Consider the following 21781-nt stretch of genomic DNA (forward strand, 5'->3'; position numbering starts at 1 on the left):
ATCAATTTGGAGATGGAGGTTGATGATGTTACAGAGCTGCTGGAGTCTCATGGCGAGGAGTTATCTGCTGAGGACCTGATACAACTGGAGAAGCAGATAATAGAGGAAGAAGAAAAGCACCCACCCCAGAGCCTAAGGCTTTCACAAGGCAGGACTTGATAAGAGGTTTTGCAGAGTTGCAGCAAGCGTTGTCAACTTTTGAGGCTCAGGATCCCAACTTGGACAGGTTCACTAGGGTTTCCAGAGGCGTCATGGATTTTGATGCAGTGTTACAAGGAGACTCTTGGATGAAAAAAGAGGTCGCTCTCTGTTCAGACTAAACCTGGAGCAGTATTTTAAGAAGGTAGAGGCCTGCAGGAGATCCTGTACCCTCTACCTCAGCTGCCTCTGCTAATCCAGCACCTTCTGAATGTTCTGCTAACCCAGACTCACCTGCCCCCAGTATCTCCAGCACCTTCTGTAGGTTCTGCCTCTACTAAAGACTCACCTGCCCCAACATCTCCAGTAGTATGTTCTGCCTCACCTCAAGAATCACCTGCCTCAGCATCTCCAGTACTAGTATGTTCTGCCTCACCTCAAGATCATCTGCCTCAGCATCTCCAGCAACTTCTGGAGGTTCTTTTTCTCTTCACTAACCTCCCCCAGTCTCTCCAGCACCGCAGCTTCCTCTCCAGTGTGCAAGCCAGTCAAACTAATAAAGGTAAGGAATTGTTCTCCTCGTTGTTATTGATAGGTATTTACATTAATCATGTTGGTATTTTTCAATGTTCCGACTTACGCTGAAAATCGTGTTACGATGCATCGTAAGAACGGATCAACGTCGTAACTCGAGGACCCCCTGTATATATATATATATATATATATATATATATATATATATATAATATATATATATATATATATATTTATATATATATATATATATATCATATATATATATATATTATATTATATATATAATATATATATATATATATATATATATATATATATATATTTATTATATACAAAGCTTAATAGCAACGAAACCGGGGAAAGTTAGACTTGGCCCGAATTTGCCAGCATCGGAGAGGTTTTCTTAGTAACTAAGAATGCCTCTGCTAGCTCCTGGCCACCGCCACCGGGGTGGGGTGCCGGGGTATAAATGAAGGCGGGGGAGAGAGGCTAGGTAAGGATAAACAAATGCCTCGATTCTAGGTTACCTACCGGGGTCGACTACCCGGCGTAGTACCACCGATCGAAAACATAAAGCATATTTTAAAACTATTAAAATAAACTAATTAAATGAATTTTGAACCGGAGCACAGAATCTATGCTCCTTCCTGTCCCAGTTGTCTTTCAACACTATCTCTCTCTCTCTCCCGGTCTAGCTAAGGAATCGAAACAGGGGATTAGGTAAAACCTAGGCCTGAATCCGATCGTAAGGAGATCGTGTTGTTATATGCATAACTGAACGATCTCCGCTGTACCCTGGGCCCGCCGAGGTGGGAGGATCGATAATGTATGGAGGACTGAGGATAGGAAAGGCAAAATTCTCCTTCCGGTCCCAGTTCCCTTTCAATGCTATCTCTCTATCCCCCGGGTCCAGCTTAGGGATCGGGTAATAGGTAAAACCTAGGCCTGAATCTGATCGTAAAGGAATCCTGTTTGTTATATGCATAACTAACGATGTCCGCTGGGACCCGGATCCGCCGAGTCGGACTGATAGAGGACGTAGGGAAGTAGGGATAGGAAGTCGAGAAGAGAGTACGTGGCTAATACCATCCTAACGAGCCGGGAAATTACCCGGGCTCGTCTGGGTAGGTACCATCGTACTACTCCTATGTAAGGCGAGGAGTACCCCTTCCGACTATAACCACTCCCTCTCACCCCCTCTGCAAGAGGGGATAGGACTCGGATGGCTACCTGAAGTAGCGCGAACGAGTTATGTCATCCCGTCGAGGTAAAGGGGGGGGAGGGCGCCTAGAGGGGTGGCTGACACGCGATCAATTGGACTCTATGACCATCCAGGTGGAACACCTCGCGGTCAGAAGTTGGATCCAATCGATCACGGGGGCTGACGGTCTATAGACCGACTGCCCACTGATTACCAATAATACAACAATTTATATGATAATAAACGCTATACAATAGCCCTGGCGCGAGAGGGGAAAGGATAAAAAGGATAAGTATATAATTCTGTTTAAAGAGCGGCTTAGCTTAACCTTCTCTCGATCGAGCGATCTGATCAGGACAGCCAAGGTGGCTCTTGAGCGGCTAGCCTAACCTTCCCGAGACATGATTTCAATCACGATCTGGCGAGGTAGGCCAGGGAGGCTCATGGAATAGAATAAAAAGGTCCCTAAGGGCCTTACACTCCTCCCTCAAGGATTCCTTGGTCAGGTGAAGGAGGTATCCTCCTTGAGCAAACCGATGGAACGTAAGGGGCGGAGGGAGGGAGATAGGCTGTACTCCCGATCCGACGAATCGAAGGGGAGAAGCCTCTCCAGATGGAAGGAAACCCGTCTGGCCTACTTCCCAAACCAAGGAGATAGGAGGAATCTTCTTGGTTTGTGTAAGTAGGTCCAACTCATCCTCGCGCCAGGATATCTATTATAAAACGTCAGGGTATCTACAAATTTTATTAAATCTTGAGTGAGTGCAAAATCAATAACAACACGACGACAATTAGTATAGGTGACCAATTGGAAGTCGTCATAAAGATACGGGTAGCGATGTATGTAATGGCTGACTCGGGAGCGGTGCAAGCTAGGCTCTGTTTATGTAACATATCCCCCGGGTCCAGCTTAGGGATCGAAACAGGGTAATAGGTAAAACCTAGGCCAGAATCTGATCGTAAAGGAATCGTGTTTGTTATATGCATAACTAACAATGTCCACTGGGACCCGATCCTCCAAGGCGGACGGATTAGAGGACGTAGGGAAGTAGGGATAGGAAGGCGAGAAGAGAGTATGTGGCTAATACCATCCTAACGAGCCGGGAAATTACCCGGGCTCGTCTGGGTAGGTACCATCGTACTACTCCTACATAAGGTGAGGAGTACCCCTTCTGACTATAATCACTCCCTCTCACCCCCTCTGCAAGAGGGGATAGGACTCAGATGGCTACCTGAAGTAGCGCGAGCAAGTTATGTCATCCCGTCAAGATAAAAGGGGGGAGGGAGGGCGTCTAGAGGGGTGGCTCACAAGCGATCAATTGGATACTACGACGGCCAGGTGGACACCTCGCGGTCAGAAGTGGATCCAATCGATCACTGGGGCTGACAGTCTATAGACCGACTGCCCACTGATTACAGTAATACAATAATACAACAATTTACATGATAATAAACGCTATACAATAGCCCTGGCGCGAGAGGGGAAAGGATAAAAAGGATAAGTATATAATTCTGTTTAAAGAGCGGCTTAGCTTAACCTTCTCTCGATCGGAGCGATCTGATCAGGACAGCCAAGGTGGCTCTTGAGCGGCTAGCCTAACCTTCCCGAGACGTGATTTCATCACGATCTGGCGAGGTAGGCCAGGAGGCTCATGGAATAGAATAAGGTCCCAAAGGGCCTTACACTACACTTTCCTCTTCATTCTACAGAATACATGAAGGACAATTGACTTACCTAAACACAGAACAAAAACATAAACACATGTACTCACCCCAACTCCTGATACTCAGGGCTATGCTGTGCTGTCTGCTGGACGAGGTTGCTGAGACAACAACAACTGCCGCAAACCAACACAAAACCAACAACAAAGAACTATAACCATACAACTCAACAATAACACAACAACAACCAAGAACCACAACCACAACACAACAACAACATGACAAGCAACCACGGACCACAACCCCACAACTCAACAACACAACACCCAAGGACCACAACCCCACAACTCAACAGCATAACAAACAAACAAACAAGGCCTACAACTGCAACAACAACCAAGGACCACAACCACAACAGCTCACTAACAACCCCACTCCACACACCAAACTAACACCCCACAAGCCCACACCCAACCACTCACAGCATCACCAAAAAACCCAACAGCTCCCCAACAACAACAACAACCCTCAACTATAACAACTCACATACAACTCAACAGAAACTCATAAGCACAACAGATCTAACAAAACAGGCACAACAACTCTTAAGCAACACCATCAAACTTAACAACAAATTAAACAGCAAATCAATAACACAATTTAACTGACCATCAATGCCTTCAACACTCTTCATAGACTGCTGCGACACTACTGACCATCACAGGCTCTGGTCACAGACTGACTCAAAATACAGACCAGACTTGCGCCACGACCCAACAGACACAACAACCCCTCTCCGAAAGAGCAATTCGCTGCTAACTAACCATACACACGAACACAACGTAATGCTGCTTACATTCACCTCTCTCTCTCTCTCATCTCTCTTCATCAATCTTCTCTCTCGCTCCTCTCTCTCTCTCCTCCATCTCTCTCTCTCTGGCTCTAATTCTCTCTCTCTCCTCTCTCTCTCCCAGTTGAACTCCCTACCTCCATTCCCATAAGAAGAGGTAACACGCATTTCTTTCAAAAATAGAAATTTTAATACAATGTATTTTTTAAATATTTGCCTCTCTATTATGTATCATCCCACCTCCCCACTCTTGTGGACAGAAGAAAAAATTAATGGAAAACTGTAGACACTCAAACCACCCAAAAGAGATGGGTGAATAGACGGTTCAAACTAAACCATCAGATATATATTTTTTTTGTACTTTTTCACACACTTATCTACCTCACCCACTTGGTGATGAAGTAACAAGATGCTGTTGAGTAGTTCCTACAGGTTCTTCTGGTCACAGCATACTTGTCACGTTTTTCAGGGTTTTCCTGGGCACCAGCTTGAAAAGCTCCGATATTCTGGGTTAGGTTTCAGCATTAAGCGGTCCAAGAGTCCCCTAGAATTTTTTGTATGATCATAAAACTGGTTTGTTACTGTGCATATTGCCATGAAGACCAGAGCAAAAAAGTAATTTATTTCCTCTAAACAAAAAAACAAAAACAAAAACAAAAACAGACTTATTTTGAATCAAGGGGAGTATTATTGGTGCTTGGAAAATTCGGTCCCCGGTCCCAGAAAATTCGGGTCCTGAAATCTCATTCTCAGAAATTTGGTCCCAGAAAATTTCTAAAATCTAAATAACCAAGCCCAATATAACCTTTCTGGAAAAAGTTGCAGTAAGGAGGTGACAGTACTGGGGTGCTCATTTCCGAAGCTACAAGTAATATTAGTGAGAATGCAAAATATGAATTACCACGGTTGCAAACGGTTTCTAGAAGCATTACAAACTGGCGCAGTAAAGCTTTTGGCGCTCCTCCTTTGTCTCTTCAATGAACAGGACTTCAAGTACCAGATACTTTTAAATATTTACAAGGCGGTCATTTGTTCCTGCAATGCGACACAGGCAGTGATGATGAAAAGCGGGTTTTAATCTTCGCCTCCGACGAAGGTCTTCAGCAACTGGAAAATGCATCTATTTTAGGAATGGATGGCACATTTAAATCATCACCAAGTATATGGTATCAGCTGTTCACCATTCATGCCTTCATAAAAGGGAGATTTTATCCAAGAGCTTTCATTTTTATTGCCGGACAAAACTCAAGCAACATATGACAGGACTTTTCTTTAACTAAGTAAATTGCGACCCAAATATAACCCTCGTCACGTTTTGGTTGACTTTGAACGAGCATTCGTAACAGCTGGGACAGTAAATAACTTTACTGAAAGCAGCAGCCTAGGTTGTTTATTTCATTTTTTGCCAGACTCTTTATAAGGAAAATATGTCAATTAGGATACAAAGTTCAATATGGTACTGAGGCTCTTTTGTTTTTTAAACAAAAATTAAAATGTTCTGCACACTTGCATTTTTACCACCAAATAAAAGATGTAATTGATACTTATGAAGATCTCTGTGAGGATGAATCAATACCAGTAGACTTCATAAGTTATTTGAGCTAACATACATTGGACCAAAGAGAGGAAGACGGGGCAGACGAGAACAGCCTTTATATCCAGTTGATTTTTGGAATGTTCACGATTGGGTAATTCAGGAATTGCCACGGACAAGCAATGCATTTGAAGGGTTTCACTCAGTACTGTGCGCATCAGTAACGAGTAAGCACTCAAACATTTGGAAGGTTATTGATGCTCTGCGAAAAGAAGATTTCCTCACACAGACCAAGATAATTCAGGCGCAAAGAGGAGATAATCCGCAAAAAAAGAAAAATACCAGTCAAAACAGATAGAGAAGTAAAAATCTTGTAGAATCATATGATGGTGAAGATAAAATAGCTTTCCTTATGGCTATTGCTCCTTCATTGCATTAATTTTTCTGTTATGTTTTGATAGTTTAAAACATTAGTTTTCTTATCATTCTTAAACTTCTACTGATTTATTTTTAAATAGAATTTACTTATTTCAGGGTTTTGACAAATTTCATAAAAATAAATATGTAATGACATAAATAAGCATGTTTCTGGGCTCAGCTCGTGTCGGCCTATGAAAGGATCCTTAATATCATTCTTTCTAGGTAAAATTAATCTAAAATTACCAGAGAAAAACAAAATTAAGAAAATGTCAGTAAACTGACTCGCTCACTCTTAAAAAGAAGTGTCGGTATGATAATAGGGGCGAGTGTGGAACACTACCACGAGACAATCACCAATTAGAACTTCCAATCAGAAATCCCCCTAAGAGAGAGCCGAATACCAACGGGCGATGCAGCCGCTACTACTACTACTAGAGGACGCCACGGACAGCAGCGCCCCTAGCGTATCATCCTTAATTTTTAGCGCTAGCGTCAAGACGCAATTTTTTCCTTGTGCTGTGCTATTTTCTGGATTTATCCCTGTATTCTACCATGGAACGCTCTGCTATTGCCACGGCTAAGTTAAGTAACTCATAAGTAATATTTTACCACATTTTTATCTTCCGGGTACCAGTATTTTCCTCTTTAATAGGTCATATACGGTTCCCCGGTTGTCTCGTGGCGGCGCCATGCTGCCTCGTAAGAATTCCCGGTCCTCCATACTGGGACTTCTTATACTTATGGGCTTACTATATTACGTTCATTGTTTTTTAACATCGAGTTTTAGCTAGTTCAGCCCTCCTACCATTTCTCTTAGTTTGGTATTTTAGGGCTACTATTATTATTCCGGCCCAGCATCCCGGCTCTTGCTCTTCATCGGCTATCGCTGGCTCCGAGTAGGCCTCTGTTTCTTGGAACAGTCTGCCTCCTCCTGGGCTTCTTTCTCTTTTACTAAAAGTGTCTTTTCCATCTTTTCGATGTATATTTTTTATTATATTTAGGTGTTAGGCTAGCCTAGGTGCTTGTTCCTTGTATTGGTACAGCCTGGTTCACGTGGCCCTCTCACGGTTGTGTTGCTCGCGGCTTAGGCCACTTGCGGTCACGTGTTCCATCGCACCTTACCCTGCCCCCGCCCTCCCCTTCTGGTATAGGGAGGAGCTGGGGGACCCCTTGGTTGTCATGACAACCTCAGTTGCCTTCTCTCACTACTACTCTGAGGCGGCCAGGGGTTCCTCCCAGCGGGGGGTATAGGGCGACCACTCATGAGGTACCGGGTCTCCATGCGGTAGTCGGTGAGGCGGGGAGGAGTAGGCCATCCCTCCCCCCCTCTCTCGCTCCCGCCGTGTTACACCGAGACCTTCCTCCCCCCCTCCCCAGTTGCTCAGCCACCTACCTCGCTATACGAAAGGAGCCTTCCGTCGCAGCCGGGGCACCTTTGGTTATAGGTTACTGGCTCCGCCAGCGGGCGGGGTAGGCACCACTACATTGTTCGGGTTGCTTGCCTACTATATCCTTACATCTCTCCCCCGCTACCGGAAGAGAGCTTTGCTTCTTACCCGCGCACTCTTCTAGTAGACGGGCGGGCGGAGGGAGGGTTTGTATTATTATTATTAATTTAAGGATATAACCCTAATTTTACAATGAATTGTGTAATATGATTAATTTTATCTACCATCCCCGCCATTTTCCGTTGTGGTTTCCTTTTACACCACCACTCCTGGTTGGTTCCCTTTTGTGTCTCCGCCATCAGCGGAGCTATAGCCTAGAGAGCACAACCAACCTGGTTACCACACGTATTTTGGCAGGGCTCTGGTTTAATCTAACTTTATCGCTCCGGCACCAGCGGAGCATCTGTTAGACTGTAAGTGTTTACCTGGTACTCATGGTATCTTTCCACTTACAGGTTCTACCAACTGTCAGGTCCTAGCGTGCAACGCGACGTTGTACGACCCCTGCGGCCACGATGATGCGGGTCTCACGCCCCATGTGCCACGTCATACAACGGGATGATCGTCTGGCACCCAGAAGCCTGCGCCATCTGCTACGACCTGGTCGTTCAGCTGGGAGATGGGGTAAGTCCGTTATAGGCTTCCTTATCATTCTACTAACAAACTTTTAGTCATAAGTTTGTTAACCCCGTTCCATCACTGGAAACTAATCTCGCCTTTCTTTCAGGCTACTGGTGTGAGGGAAGTCGCCCTCTCCACCCTGAAAAGCGTGGGTGGGCGGCTTCGGGAAGACGCCGCCAAAGGCCAGCCCTACATTCTGGATAAGAAGCTGGCCGTCCAGATCTTCCCCGCGGGCAAGTCGACCGGTTACGTTGACCCCTTGTCCGCTGCCCCTCTGATAGCCTCCATCCAGCAAGACCTCCAGCAATCCTTTGGGGTCGTAGCCTCCCAGGAGTCGGTCCCGGACGTCGCTGCCTGGACCTTAACATTGAGCCCATGGCGGTAGGGGTGGAGGATTTGTTGGTTGAGGTAGGTGTGTCGGGCGCCCAAGGTCTTTCCTTGGGTGCTCCTGGATCTTCTCCTGTCCCCTCTTCAAGTGCTTCATTCCAAGGCTTTGTGGGATCTGAGATCCCTACCCGCTCTCCCGCTCTCTCTGTACCCCCAAAGGTGAAGGGACAGAGAGACCGAAGACTCTGGCCAAGACAACTTCGAGGAAGTCGTTCTTCGTCTTCTTCGGCTAGGAAGTCGTCGACTTCCTACGCCGATGCGGTGAAAGCGAAGCCGAGCTCTTCTCACTCAAAGAGCTCCAGAAGCAAGGCTTCTAAGGAGGAAGGCTCGCGCTCCCGCCGAGCCAGTGCCCGTCTCCCGCCTCCACCGCTTCCACTCCAGCTACGCCGTAGGGGTGGTAGCAGGGCCTAGCACCTTTGATCCCTCTACTTTCTCAGCATGGTGATGCAACAGGTGGGCGAGCTGGTTGGCTCGCAAGTCTCCGCCCTGGGGACACGATTCGAGCAGATGTTTGCACAGTTGTCAAGCACTCTGTCTCAATCAGGTCCAGTCAATTCAAGACCTCTCTAACAGGATGAGAGAAAATGAGGACCGAGTAGCCGGGCTATCTCAGGTTCCTCTTCCAGTCTCCCCAGCGCCAAGCACTGGGATTCTCCAACTCCCGCCATACGACTCTCTGACAGCTTTCTCTATGGAGAACCCAGGGAGAGTAGCTGCCTACGCTCCTTTCAAGGATGGGATGATCTCTATCCCGGAGTGTGGAACGAAGGATTGGAGGACTTCGAGTTTTTACCCTCCAGGTCTGACGCAGCCTTTCATCGGTTATGCTAGGATGACGGTAACGGCTCTGACGAGGGAAGCCAAGATCTCTAGAGAGTCGGTCCTATATAGTAGAGGATCATGCTCAGCGGGAATGGGTTCACTGCCTTGAGGACTGGGAGTGTACGAACACCAAAATCCAGGCCTACAAGAGTCCCTTCACTATTTTCGCGAACGGAAGAGGAGGTTTCTCTTCCGTTCGCCACGAAATTAGTGGAGAAGCCCTTCAGGCAGTCCTCAAGGATGAGCCCATCCCACAGTTGAGGGAGGCGGAGTCTACTTCTCGCTCTTCCCGGGCTTTCGGAGAATTTGTTGGGGAGAAACTTGCCAGCTACATTCACGCTTGGTAAGCTCAAACCGGACTGCGCCAATGTTAGGACCCAGTTCGGCGAGAAGCTACCAAGGCTGCCAAGGATTCCCTAATCCAGGCAGGAGTTTGATGCACGAACCAGGTGGTTTGGCAGGTCCCTCAATTCCCTTAATAATTACGGAAATGGCTGCCCTCTCTTATGATACGGAAACCGCTGTTCAAGATTTTGGCGAAATCTCAGTTCCAGACGGTACTTACGGACGCTTTTGACTTCTTCCAGGCTAGGAGGAACTGCCGAAAGCATGTTCTACAAGAGTGTACTATTAGGCATGAGCCGAATAGACTCTTGGCCTCTAGCAGTGGGGATGGATCGCGGATCTTTCCCAGAGTCCGCTGTCAACGAAGTACACCACGAAGCTGCTAGGCTCAACCAGAGCCTTAGAGCTAGGTGGGGTATTTCCTCGAAGAGGCAAACAAGATTCCGTTCCCACTGCTGGTAAGAAACCGAAGAAGGCTGGTAAGAGGTTCCAGCCGTATCAAAAACACCAGCAACAGCAGCAATTTGTGCAGGCGGTCCCGGTTACCCAACAAGGACAACCTGCTAGTTCAAAGCAGAATCAGCCCATCCTCCTGTTGTCCCCTCAATCTCAGCCATCCACCTCCTACGCTATCTCGCCGGCCTTCAACCCTAACATATGCGGTCAAGGCTACAAACAGCCGAGAGGTAGGGCGAGAGGTTACTTTCGTCAGGCGTGGCGCGGAGGAAGGGCGACAAGGAGCAGGCAGTTCAGAGGAGGGCGTGGTGGCCAACCCGCCCATCAACAATGAGGCTCCCCAGGTAGGAGGGAGGCTGTTCTCTTCCGCCACAGGTGGGGGTTCAGCAATTGGGCACAGAGCATAGTGTCCAAAGGATTGGGCTGGAGTTGGATCAAAGATCCTCCTCCAATCAAATCATTCCACCAGATACCGTCAGAGGAATTGACAGATTACGCGGAAGAACTCCTTCAGAAAGATCTATTGCGAGAGTCAAGCATCTAAAATTTCAAGGTCGCTTATTCAGCGTGCCAAAGAAAGGCTCAACAAAAAGAAGGGTAATCTTAGACTTGTCAAAGCTAAACTCTTTCATTCGTTGCGACAAGTTCAAGATGCTTACCCTCTCGCAAGTAAGGACCTTACTTCCGCGTGGAGCCGTCACATGCTCCATCGATCTTACAGACGCATACTATCATATCCCTATAGCCAGGCACTTCCGCCCATTCCTAGGATTCAGGCTAGGAAATCAAACATTCTCATTCAAAGTGATGCCCTTCGGTCTGAATGTAGCCCCCAGGTATTCACAAAAATAGCAGAAGTGGTTGTACAACAATTGAGAGCTCAGGGAATCATGGTAGCAGCATACCTCAGACGATTGGTTGATCTGGGCGGGAAACACCACAGTCGAGGAATGTCTCAAAGCCACCAAAAAACGGTAGTTCACTTTCTGGAACATCTGGGGTTCCAGATAAACAAAACGAAATCCAGACTTACTCCGGAATCTCGTTTTCAGTGGCTAGGAATCCAATGGGATTTGTCTTCCCACAATCTGTCAATTCCAGTGGCCAAACGGAAGGAAATAGCAAAATCTGTCAGGCAATTTCTCAAATGCAAACAAACATCAAGAAGAAACCAGGAGAGAATCCTAGGTCTCTTCAGTTTGCTTCGGTAACAGATATCCTTCTGAAAGCAAGGCTGAAAGATATAAATCGAATTTGGCGGTCAAGAGCAAACTCCAAATATCGAGACAAGTTGTCAGTAATCCCACAGATCCTCCGCAACCACTACGGCCTTGGTCAAAAGTAAAGAACTTAGCCAAGAAAGTACCCCTTCAATATCCCCTCCCAGTGTTAACCATTCACACGGATGCATCCCTGTCCGGGTGGGGGGGATACTCTCAGTTCAAACAGGTTCAGGGACTTGGTCAGTTCAATTTCGCCAGCTCCACATAAACGTGTTGGAAGCAATGGCAGTATTTTCTTACTCTGAAGAGACTGCTTCCCCGAAGAAGTCTCATCTAAGGCTAGTTTTGGACAGTGCAGTGGTAGTTCATTGCATCAACAGAGGAGGGTCCAAATCCAAGCATGTGAATCATGTCATGATAGCCATCTTTGCATTAGCAACAAACACAAATGGCATCTGTCCTGCCACTCACCTGGCAGGAGTAAGGAATGTGATAGCAGACGCCCTGTCCCGGTCAGTTCCTCTGGAATCAGAGTGGTCTCTGGACGACGGGTCATTCCAGTGGGTAAGCCTGAGAGTCCCAGGTCTCCAAGTGGATCTCTTCGCCTCACAAAGCGAACCACAAGCTCCCTTGCTATGTGGCCCCCAACCTGGACCCTCTGGCTTATGCCACGGACGCCCTGTCGTTGGATTGGAATCAGTGGAGGAGAATTTATGTTTTTTCCTCCAGTGAATCTTCTCTTGAAAGTCCTAAGCAAACTAAGGTCTTTCAAAGGAATAGTAGCTCTGATTGCACCGGACTGGCCCAAGAGCAACTGGTATCCTCTTCTTCTGGAATTGGGTCCTCCGACCTCAACGGATCCCCAATCCCAAGCTATCACAATCAGTACAAATGAGGACTGTGTTCGGCTTCCTCAGGAATTCTCCAGACCCTAACTTTATGGACTTCATGAAGTTTGCGGCTAATAAAGATGCTGATATTGATCCACAGAATATTCTCTTCCTAGAATCAGATAAGAGAGAGTCAACCATTAGACAATATGACCTCTGCTGTTAAAAATTAGCATCTTTCTTGAGAGAATCGAACACTACAACCATGACAGTTAATTTGGCTATATCCTTTTTCAGATCCTTGTTTGAAAAAGGTTTAGCAGCTAGCACTATTACCACTCATAAATCGGCTTTGAAGAAGATCTTTCAAGTAGGTTTTCAGATAGATCTGACTGAATCTTATTTCACATCTATCCCTAAAGCCTGTGCTAGACTTAGACCTTCTCAGAGGCCTACTACAGTTTCATGGTTCTTAAATGATGTCCTCAAAATTAGCTTCAGATACTGACAACTCATCTTGTACATTCATAATGCTCCTGAGGAAGACATTATTCTTATTAAGCCTAGCCTCAGGAGCTAGAATTTCAGAACTGTCGGCTCTATCCAGGGATCGGTTCATGTGGAATTCCTCCCATCAGGAGAAGTTCTACTTGCTCCGGATCGTAGCTTTTTAGCCAAAAATGAGGATCCTCTTGCAAGGTGGCTCCTTGGAAGGTTATCCCCCCCCACTTCCACAGGATCCTTCTCTCTGCCCAGTATCAACTCTTAGAGCCTTTCTATCTCGTACTTCTTCAAGATCCTCAGGTGCTCTCTTCATGAGAGAAAAGGTGGTACTTTGTCAGTAAAAGGTATTAGACAGCAAATCCTTTACTTCATTAAACAAGCCAACCCTGAGTCATTCCCAAAAGCACATGATATCAGGGAGTAGCCACCTCAATTAATTATTTTCAACATATGAACTTTGAGGATCTTAGAAAGTATACTGGATGGAAATCCCCGACAGTCTTTAAACGGCATTATCTAAAGTCCTTGGAATCTTTAAAGTTTTCAGCAGTAGCAGCGGGAAACATTGTTTCCCCTGATACTGTATAGTAGTTGTAGTATAGATCCAGGTCTCCTTTCTACCTACATCATCCAACATGCCTCACCCTATCGCCAGGCTACTCGAATACATAGCCTTAGCCGTTGAATCATGTAGTGGATTGTCCCTTATTTTTTTGCTAGGGACATCCACACTTGTACTTTATTATTATTAATAGGTGTTAGTTTTTTCCAGACCTCTGAGTCTCAAGTAGACTCTTCTCGGGCTGGTTCTCAGGGATCAATCCTGAGAAAAAAAAAAAAAAAAAAAAAAAAAAAAAGATTTAGACTTTATTTGAGAAACCCGTCTTATTTAAAAAATTTATGATTTTATTAATTGAAAAATCCCTGCTTTCCGCAAGAATATTTTTCATTTCTGAACTCCGCAGATAATAGATCTTTGCTGGGTCCAATTTGGCACTCAACAAGCAAATGCTGCACTGTCATGGGTATTTGACATCTGTTACATTTCACTGGGTCAGCATGTGGTGTTGACATCAAGTGACCATGTGAGAATCTTGTGTATCCTATACGTAGCCTTGCTAGGATCACCTCTTTTGCTCTTCCTCCTCCCGTGAGGATGTCCTCCATGCATAGACTTATCAGTTTTTATATTTTTAAGTTTGTTTGTTGTTGGCACCGAGGCCCATTCTTCTTCCAATCCTGGTAAATTAATGTTTTAACTGATTTTACCCAGTCTGACACTGGGGCATATGAAATTGTTGGATTGGAGGTATGTGCAGGCTAATTTGGCAGCAGAGTCCTGCATATTCATTTCCTTTTATTCCCACGTGTGCTGGGATCCAACATATTTCCATGATATTCCTGATTGGAGGAGTTGATGAATTTTTATTTGAATTTCCTGTACTATTTGGTTTCCTGATTTATACTGTCCTATTGCATCTATAGCGCTACGTGAGTCACTGAAAATTACAGAGACACTTGCTTTTGCCTCAGATATCATATCTAGAGCCATCTGTATGGCTGTGACTTCAGCAGTAAATACTGATGATATTGAAGGTAGGCTTTTTTTTTACTTAACATATTTTTCGAATATGCAGATGCTCCTACTCCAACATTATTTTTTGGAGCCGTCTGTATATCATAAATTTGTCGCCTTTTCTTCTAATGTGTTCCAAGCATGTTGGCGTACAGTTTCCGTACTTGTCATTTGTTTTTTTGTTTTTAGTAGGAAAGACAGGGATGTACATATCTTTACTCTATTTAAAATCCATGGTGTGGCAATTCCATTGGTGGGTGAAAAATTGGATTTCATATATGTATGTTCATTATGTAATCTAGCTCTTTTTGGGAAAGAGCTTGTACTATTAACTGCTGTTTTACTTGATTACAGTTTTGGAAGCAGTAGTTGCAGGAGAAACGATCCCGCTTGCATTGAAAGACCTCTTTGTATTGTTAATTAAATTACGGTGATGTTTAAGGGGCCAAAATACCTGCCTCCACCAAAAGTGAGTTTTGTTTGGGGACGATCGGAAAGCTCCTGTGCACAATCGCGAAAAACGCCTTCATGGTGCACTGCATCGAGAGATTTTAATGCAGATTTCTGAGGGCGGATGAATATATTGGACAGCAGTAATCTATTATGGAAATAAGACTGTTGCCTATATATCATTAATAAAATGTCTCGCTTTGCTCCCCAATTAGTGTGTGATAACTTTTTTCATATGGCAAGGGCTTTGATGCCCTTGGCTTTAATGTATTTTGATGTGGCTCTTTCCAATTTAAATGTTGATCAATATTACTCCGAGATACTTGATTTTTGTACAAATTGTATTTCAGTGGCTATAAAGATCAGTTTTGATTGTTGGTTCTTCATCCACCTTTTGTCTTTGTAGAAGACGATTGCTTTTGTTTTATCAGTTGAAATTTAAAAAAAATCAACTGAATTTGCCCAACTACAATATATTTAATTTAAATGGCAGTACTAAGAACTCTCTGAGCGTTCTCAGATTACTACTCGTATAGTAATGACAAGTCATCAACATATAAACTGTTTTTTTTAACAGCCCACTGGTTTATAGTAATGTCATTGATTGCTAAAGCAAACAATGTACAGCTCAAGACACTACCTTGAGGGGATTCCTTCTTCCAGTTTATAGGTTACTGAGTAGGATTTTCTACTCTTACTTGAAAAGTTCTGTTTGTTAAGAAGTTCTAATAAATATTGGTAAGTGGCCTCTTAGTCCCTTGGAGTGGAGTTTTTTGCATGATGTTATGTTTCCATGTTGTATCGTATGCTTTTTTTCTATATCAAAAAATATAGCTACTGTTAATTTTCTTTTGTTCAAAGCCTTTTTTGATATGATCTTCTAATGTGTTAAGGGATTCTAGGGTTGATCTGCCAGCTATTGAACCAGATTGTGTTGGTGTTAAAATGGATTCTTTGGTTATTACATACGTTAATCGTGCATTAACCATTTTTTTTCTAAGATTTTGCATAGGCAAACTTGTTAGATATCGTCTATAATTGGATGGAGGGTTTACTTGCATCCTTTCCTGTTTGTTTATTGGAATAATTATGGCATGTTTCCATTTATCAGGAAGACACGTTTAGCCAGATACTATTGTAAAATTTTAATACATATGATTTAGCTATAGAGCTAATTTTTTTTTTCTATCATTCAAATGATCTTTTTATCATATCCTGGTGCAGAGGATGACAAGAGTTGATGCATTATCTAGTTCTCCATGTTAAAAATATAGTTTTTATTATTCCAGGTCTTCAAGAGTTTCAAAATTGAGTATTATATTTTCTTTTTTGTTTTTCTGATACTTTGAAAATGTGATCTATGGGCTGGAGTAAGACATGATGTTTTTTCAAAATGTTTTCCCAATTATGTTTGATATTTCATAAGTATCATGGTATATTTTTCCATTTAAATGTATTGCACTTCTTGGAGGTCTTATATGTTTTCATTGATTTTTCCTTATCTTTTGCCAGACATCCCTTGTGGATGTGTTTGAAGAATATGTTTGAGACATATTCCTTCCATGATGCGATTTTTTCAGCTATTACTGTTTTTCTAAATTTGGCTGTATATTTGTTATATAGTGGTTTAATGTGGTTAATTGTTATGTTTGTTATACTATTTTGTTTAATATGTTTATACTATAGGGCATTTTGTTTTGAGTGATTTAAGGCGAGTTTTGAGTCTGTTTTTAGATTGCGACTCATAATATGTTTTATTTTACTTAATGTTTGTTAATGTTGGATTCCTTCACATGGGACGGGGATTTTGTGGAATGTGTTTTGGTTTTTTGGAATACTTTTTATCTGCAGCATTTATTATGAGTTTGAGAAGGATTCACATGTAGTATTGTGATCTTCATTATGTGGGAATGGTGGTATGTTTCGTGTGTATAGGAAATACTTTATCCCAGTTGCTTTTTGGATATTATATCTTGTAGGTGGCAACAATATTTTTGACATTACTTAAGTAGTTCAGAATGATTGGAAATGGTCACTTGTGTATGAATCGTCTAGGACGTTTCCATTCAAATTTCTCCGCTACATCATTTGAACATAATGAAATGTCAATTGAAGAAAAGGTTAGGTGTGTATTTGAAAGAATATGTTGGAACTTCACTTTCATTGAGACAATACAGGTTGTGTTTCATTATAGTATTCTCTATGTTGATTCCGGATGTGTTTCATGGGGTTATTAATATCCCATAATGGATTATGTGCATTAAAATCTCCTACTAATAAGTAGTGGTTCCTGTATACTTTTGCTAATAGTTCAGAAAAATCACTGAAATTTGCATTGAAATTTGGGTTGGTTTATATAAAATTACAAATAGTATTTTACTTTTATCAGGCATATAGTTTTAATTGAATGTTATTTGATATGGCATAGATGGTAATGTTCAACAGGTTCATATTTAATGCTATTATGAACGTATATGCTTGTGCCTAATTTCCACCGTCAGTTGGTGAATAACAGGCATTTATAGTGTTTGGATATTTGTAGGTTACTTCCTATATGTTGTAGACATATGCACATTGGGTTGTGGTCTCGTATGATTCTTTGTAATTCACCCAGACGTAGTCGGTTAAGAGACCATTTATATTCCTTGATGATTTTTTTATATTCCATTATTGGGAGGAATTGGTGTTACATTCTGTAAATTGATTGCTGATTTTACTTTATCTCGTAGTTTATAATGCATTTGAATTTATTTGTGGTTTTTTAAATCGTTGTATTTGTATGTTGTTATTAATTCACTGCAGTTGTTTTGTTTTTTTTCATAGTTGAATATTAATAGTCTATTTTTGATTTTATAATTTTCCTTTTTGTATTTTAAGGATTCAGACATAATTCGTTCTCCATGTTGGTGTGTTAAAGGGCACCTCCTTAATTTGGTAAATTGTCAATACAATTTCGTACTGTGTCCCCTCTGTCTTGGTATTAGTTGGTTATATGTTACTTACAGCATTCATTACAAACCACAAGATTGAGCATGTTTGGTAAATGTTAATTATTGGTTCAGAAGTTTTTTTGGTCTAGCTTTGAATTTCTGGTTTTGTAATTCTATTTTGTTCCTTTTCTGTAGTGATAAGGCTGTTGTTTGAGGGGTTAGTTTTGTTGTTGTTAATGGTATATTTCGGTCTTGTGGATGGTTGGGGTGATAGTTATATTTTTGTTTGGTTTTAATGGTATGATTTCATTAGTATTATTTGATGGAACTTGTAAAGGAGTGATCTTTACTGTCCAGATGTTGGCTGTTTGATTGAGATTGAGGGTAATTTTTTTTTTTTGTGTATTTCCAACTTGTATGAGGTTAGTTTTAATATCCTTTTTAAAAATGTTCTCCTGGTGTAGTTGGAGTCTCTCTGGATTGATTGTAATTTTCAATATTTACCTTTTTTCCCTTAGTGGGGTTCTTTCTAGAATTCTTTTCTTTTTGCCAGTTCGATATCATCATTATTTAATTCTTCTTCTATTGGAAGTTCTTTTCCATGGATAACTGAATCATCTATGTTAGTGGGTGGTATTGGTTGTTGTAATATCACTTTTTATTTTGTGTTTCATATATTGGTATGAATCCATTTTCCTGTTTATATTATCTTGTTTGTCATTGTGCTGTTTGATGTCTTGATTTTTAGTCCACATTTGAAAAGGTGGGGGTTTTGGATGGATTGTTAACGCCTCTTACTTTTAGCTCAAGTTTGGCTTCCATGACTGACATTCCTGTCCTATTTATTTTTAACAACTGAAGTTTCGTGTTATATTGGTAAAATGAACACTCCTTAGATTTTGCGTGATGGGCTAGTCCACAAATAATCATTTTGATTGATTACAGTTCCATTATGTATGGTCTCTGATGCACAGACTGCACATATAGCTTTATTACGGCATCTTTTGTATGTGTGTCCATACCTTGAGCACTGTGTACATTGTAATGGTTTAGGAACAAAAGGACGAACTTCTCTATTTTGTCCTAGAATTTTTATTTTAAATGGTAAGTCTTGGCCTGTAAATTTTATTTTGGCATGTTGATATTTTTACTTTTATTCTTTCCTACTTGAAATAGAGTATATTTCTAAATCGTGGATATTGTTATATCTCAATTTTAGGGATCTAGCAATAGTTTGTTTTGAAGGAAGCTCCTGCTCGCTATTGGGTAGGATGACTGTACCCTGTACATAATCAATGTTACGTGGCTTGTAATTATTACCTTTATATTATTTATTTCTGTTATACTTAAAAAGGCAGTGGGACTGCTTTTTATTGGTTTTACTTGGATAAGCCATTCATTTGTCTTGATGTGTCTGCATTCCATGTCTTGTGTTGGATATATGTTAAGTAATTTTTGTTTTCTAGCATCGGCTGCTGAGATTTTGTTGTCAGCTTTGAGACTAGAAATCTTGACCAATTATCTGGTCCAAAGAGGTCATCAAAATGTACCAAATGTGGGATTAGTCGGTAATTTTTGTTTCTTTTTGGTCCTTGTTTTTATGTATGTTGCTTGTCTAGTATGATTTTTTATATTTTTCTGTATTGCTGGGAGGATTATTTGTCTCTAATTCAGAATTATTGTTCATCATATATGGTTCCATTGTTTTTACGATATTGGAGTTTACCAATTTATGTTTGTTTGTTTCTTTTTTATTTATGCACTCTATTTGGAGTTTTCTGGTTCTGCTGCTTTACTTGGAACAGGGTGTTTCCTTTGTATCTTTTATAGTACTTTCACTACTTGTGGCAGTACCTAGGAAATTCGGGAGTGACGTGCCATGGTCATCAACTGTGCCGTAGTTTTTTCCATCATGGGGCCCAACCCTGGTACTCAAATCATTTATTTCACAGTTCGTTTTTACAAAAAAAAAAAAAAAAAAAAATTCTTGCAAGATATCATTGCCCTTCGCGAAGTTAAATCTTCTGCCAAACGGCACAAGTGAGAAAGGACTCCCAATGTCCGCATCCCTACCCTAACCCCACCCCAAAGGGGATGGCATAACATGATTTAGTATGGCCCAAGTGTAAGCAAACCCGCTTGCTAGGACTAAGAGTTATTATGTTTAATACAAATTATCCCCCATCCTAATCACATTATGGGCAAACTGGATAGATGCCGAGAGTTCTATTCCTAGAACCAGGCCCCCCCTGGAATCCGTGGTCCAGCTCCACAGAATAGTTCCGCCTGAAAAACAGGTCCGAACATTGTCGGTGTAAGATGATGGATCTACCACAGTTCTCACTATTTTAGCTTCGGATTTACTCCACGTTAGCCATGATATGTTTTCTCATTTATTTGCTTTTAAAAACAAAAATTTTGGCAAAAAATGGAAAAGTCCACATAAAGTTTACTCGAAAATATATAATGTCATATGGGAACTCTTGGGTTTCGAACCTGGGAAAGAGATTTCCTGAGGTTCGGAGCCCCCTCACCACGTCAAGGTGGTGCCCAAAATGAGGGGCACACCTTGTACTGATATGTACTTCAGTGTACCTACCCTTATTTTTATGCTAGGGTAGGACACAATGTGTTTTTTGTATATATTTTGCCCATAACTTGTATTAATGATGGACTTCAGTGTACCTACCCTTATTTTTATGCTAGGGTAGGACACAATGAGTTTGTATATTTTGTAATATGTTAAGTAAATCCTCTTCTTGTTATATTACATGCATCTCTGTAATTTACTTTTAATTAACCATTTAAGTACTTTTAAGATTACTAACGTTCTAATTGTTTTACTGTTTAGTATAAGTTAGTTTAAGTGCTTAGTTTGTATGCTGTAATTGATTTACTTATATTATATCCATCATTTTACACTGCTTTTCATTTGTTCCTTTTTTCCCATCTTGTCTGTTTCTCTGGTACTCTTTCATAGGCCGACACGAGCTGCCCCAGCCCAGTTAAAGGGGATTTTGACGAAGGAAAAATCTTTTCTGGGTGATTGGCTCGTGTCGCCCTATTAAACCCCCCCTTTTCCCCCATGGTTTTTTGTTAAGCCCCCCCTTGCAGGACAGATGTTTTTAGATTTTTTAAGGATAGTCCGTAGGGGCGCTGCTGTCCGTGCGTCCTCTAGTAGTAGTAGTAGCGGCTGCATCGCCCGTTGGGTACGGCTCTCTCTTAGGGGGGATTCTGATTGGAAGTTTTCTAATTGGTGATTGTCTCGTGTAGTGTTTCCACACTCGCCCCTATTATCATACCGACACTTCTTTTAAGATTGAGCGAGTCAGTTTACTGACTTTTCTTAATTTTGTTTTTTTTTTTTCTCTGGTAATTTTTTAGATTAATTTTACCTATAAAGAATGATATTAAGGATCCTTTCATAGGGCGACACGAGCCAATCACCCAGAAATAGATTTTTCCTTCGTCAAAATCCCCTTTTTTATAACATACGTTTTAAACTTTTATTGATTTATTTGGCTCTGCATTTTCTAAATTATGTTTTTTATGTTCTTTAGTAAAAAGGAATATTATGTATAACTTTAATGATGGTTTAAAGCATGAGTTCTTCATGTATTTATTGATAAGAAGGAACTTTTTGTACTTTATATTTTTTTTGCTTTTCTAAAACTTCTATGCATTTACAGTATTTTTTTTTATATGGACCGAAATATTTCTGGGACCCATTTTCTTGATTTTGTGCACAATATCTTATTTTATATTATACTGTATGGGTATTTTGTTGAAGAAACATACCTTTTTTTACACTTTTAATTTTAATAAAACACTAATTCTAATACTTTTT

General features: G+C 41.8%; 1 protein-coding gene across 1 annotated transcript in view; it reads left to right on the forward strand.

The window, feature by feature from the left end:
• Window positions 1–21781, forward strand: part of LOC135218788 (RNA cytidine acetyltransferase-like) — a 268720-nt gene that overhangs the window by 143904 nt on the left and 103035 nt on the right. The window lies entirely within an intron of this gene.

This window comes from Macrobrachium nipponense, chromosome 1 (assembly GCF_015104395.2).
Source record: "Macrobrachium nipponense isolate FS-2020 chromosome 1, ASM1510439v2, whole genome shotgun sequence".
NCBI lineage: Eukaryota > Metazoa > Arthropoda > Malacostraca > Decapoda > Palaemonidae > Macrobrachium > Macrobrachium nipponense.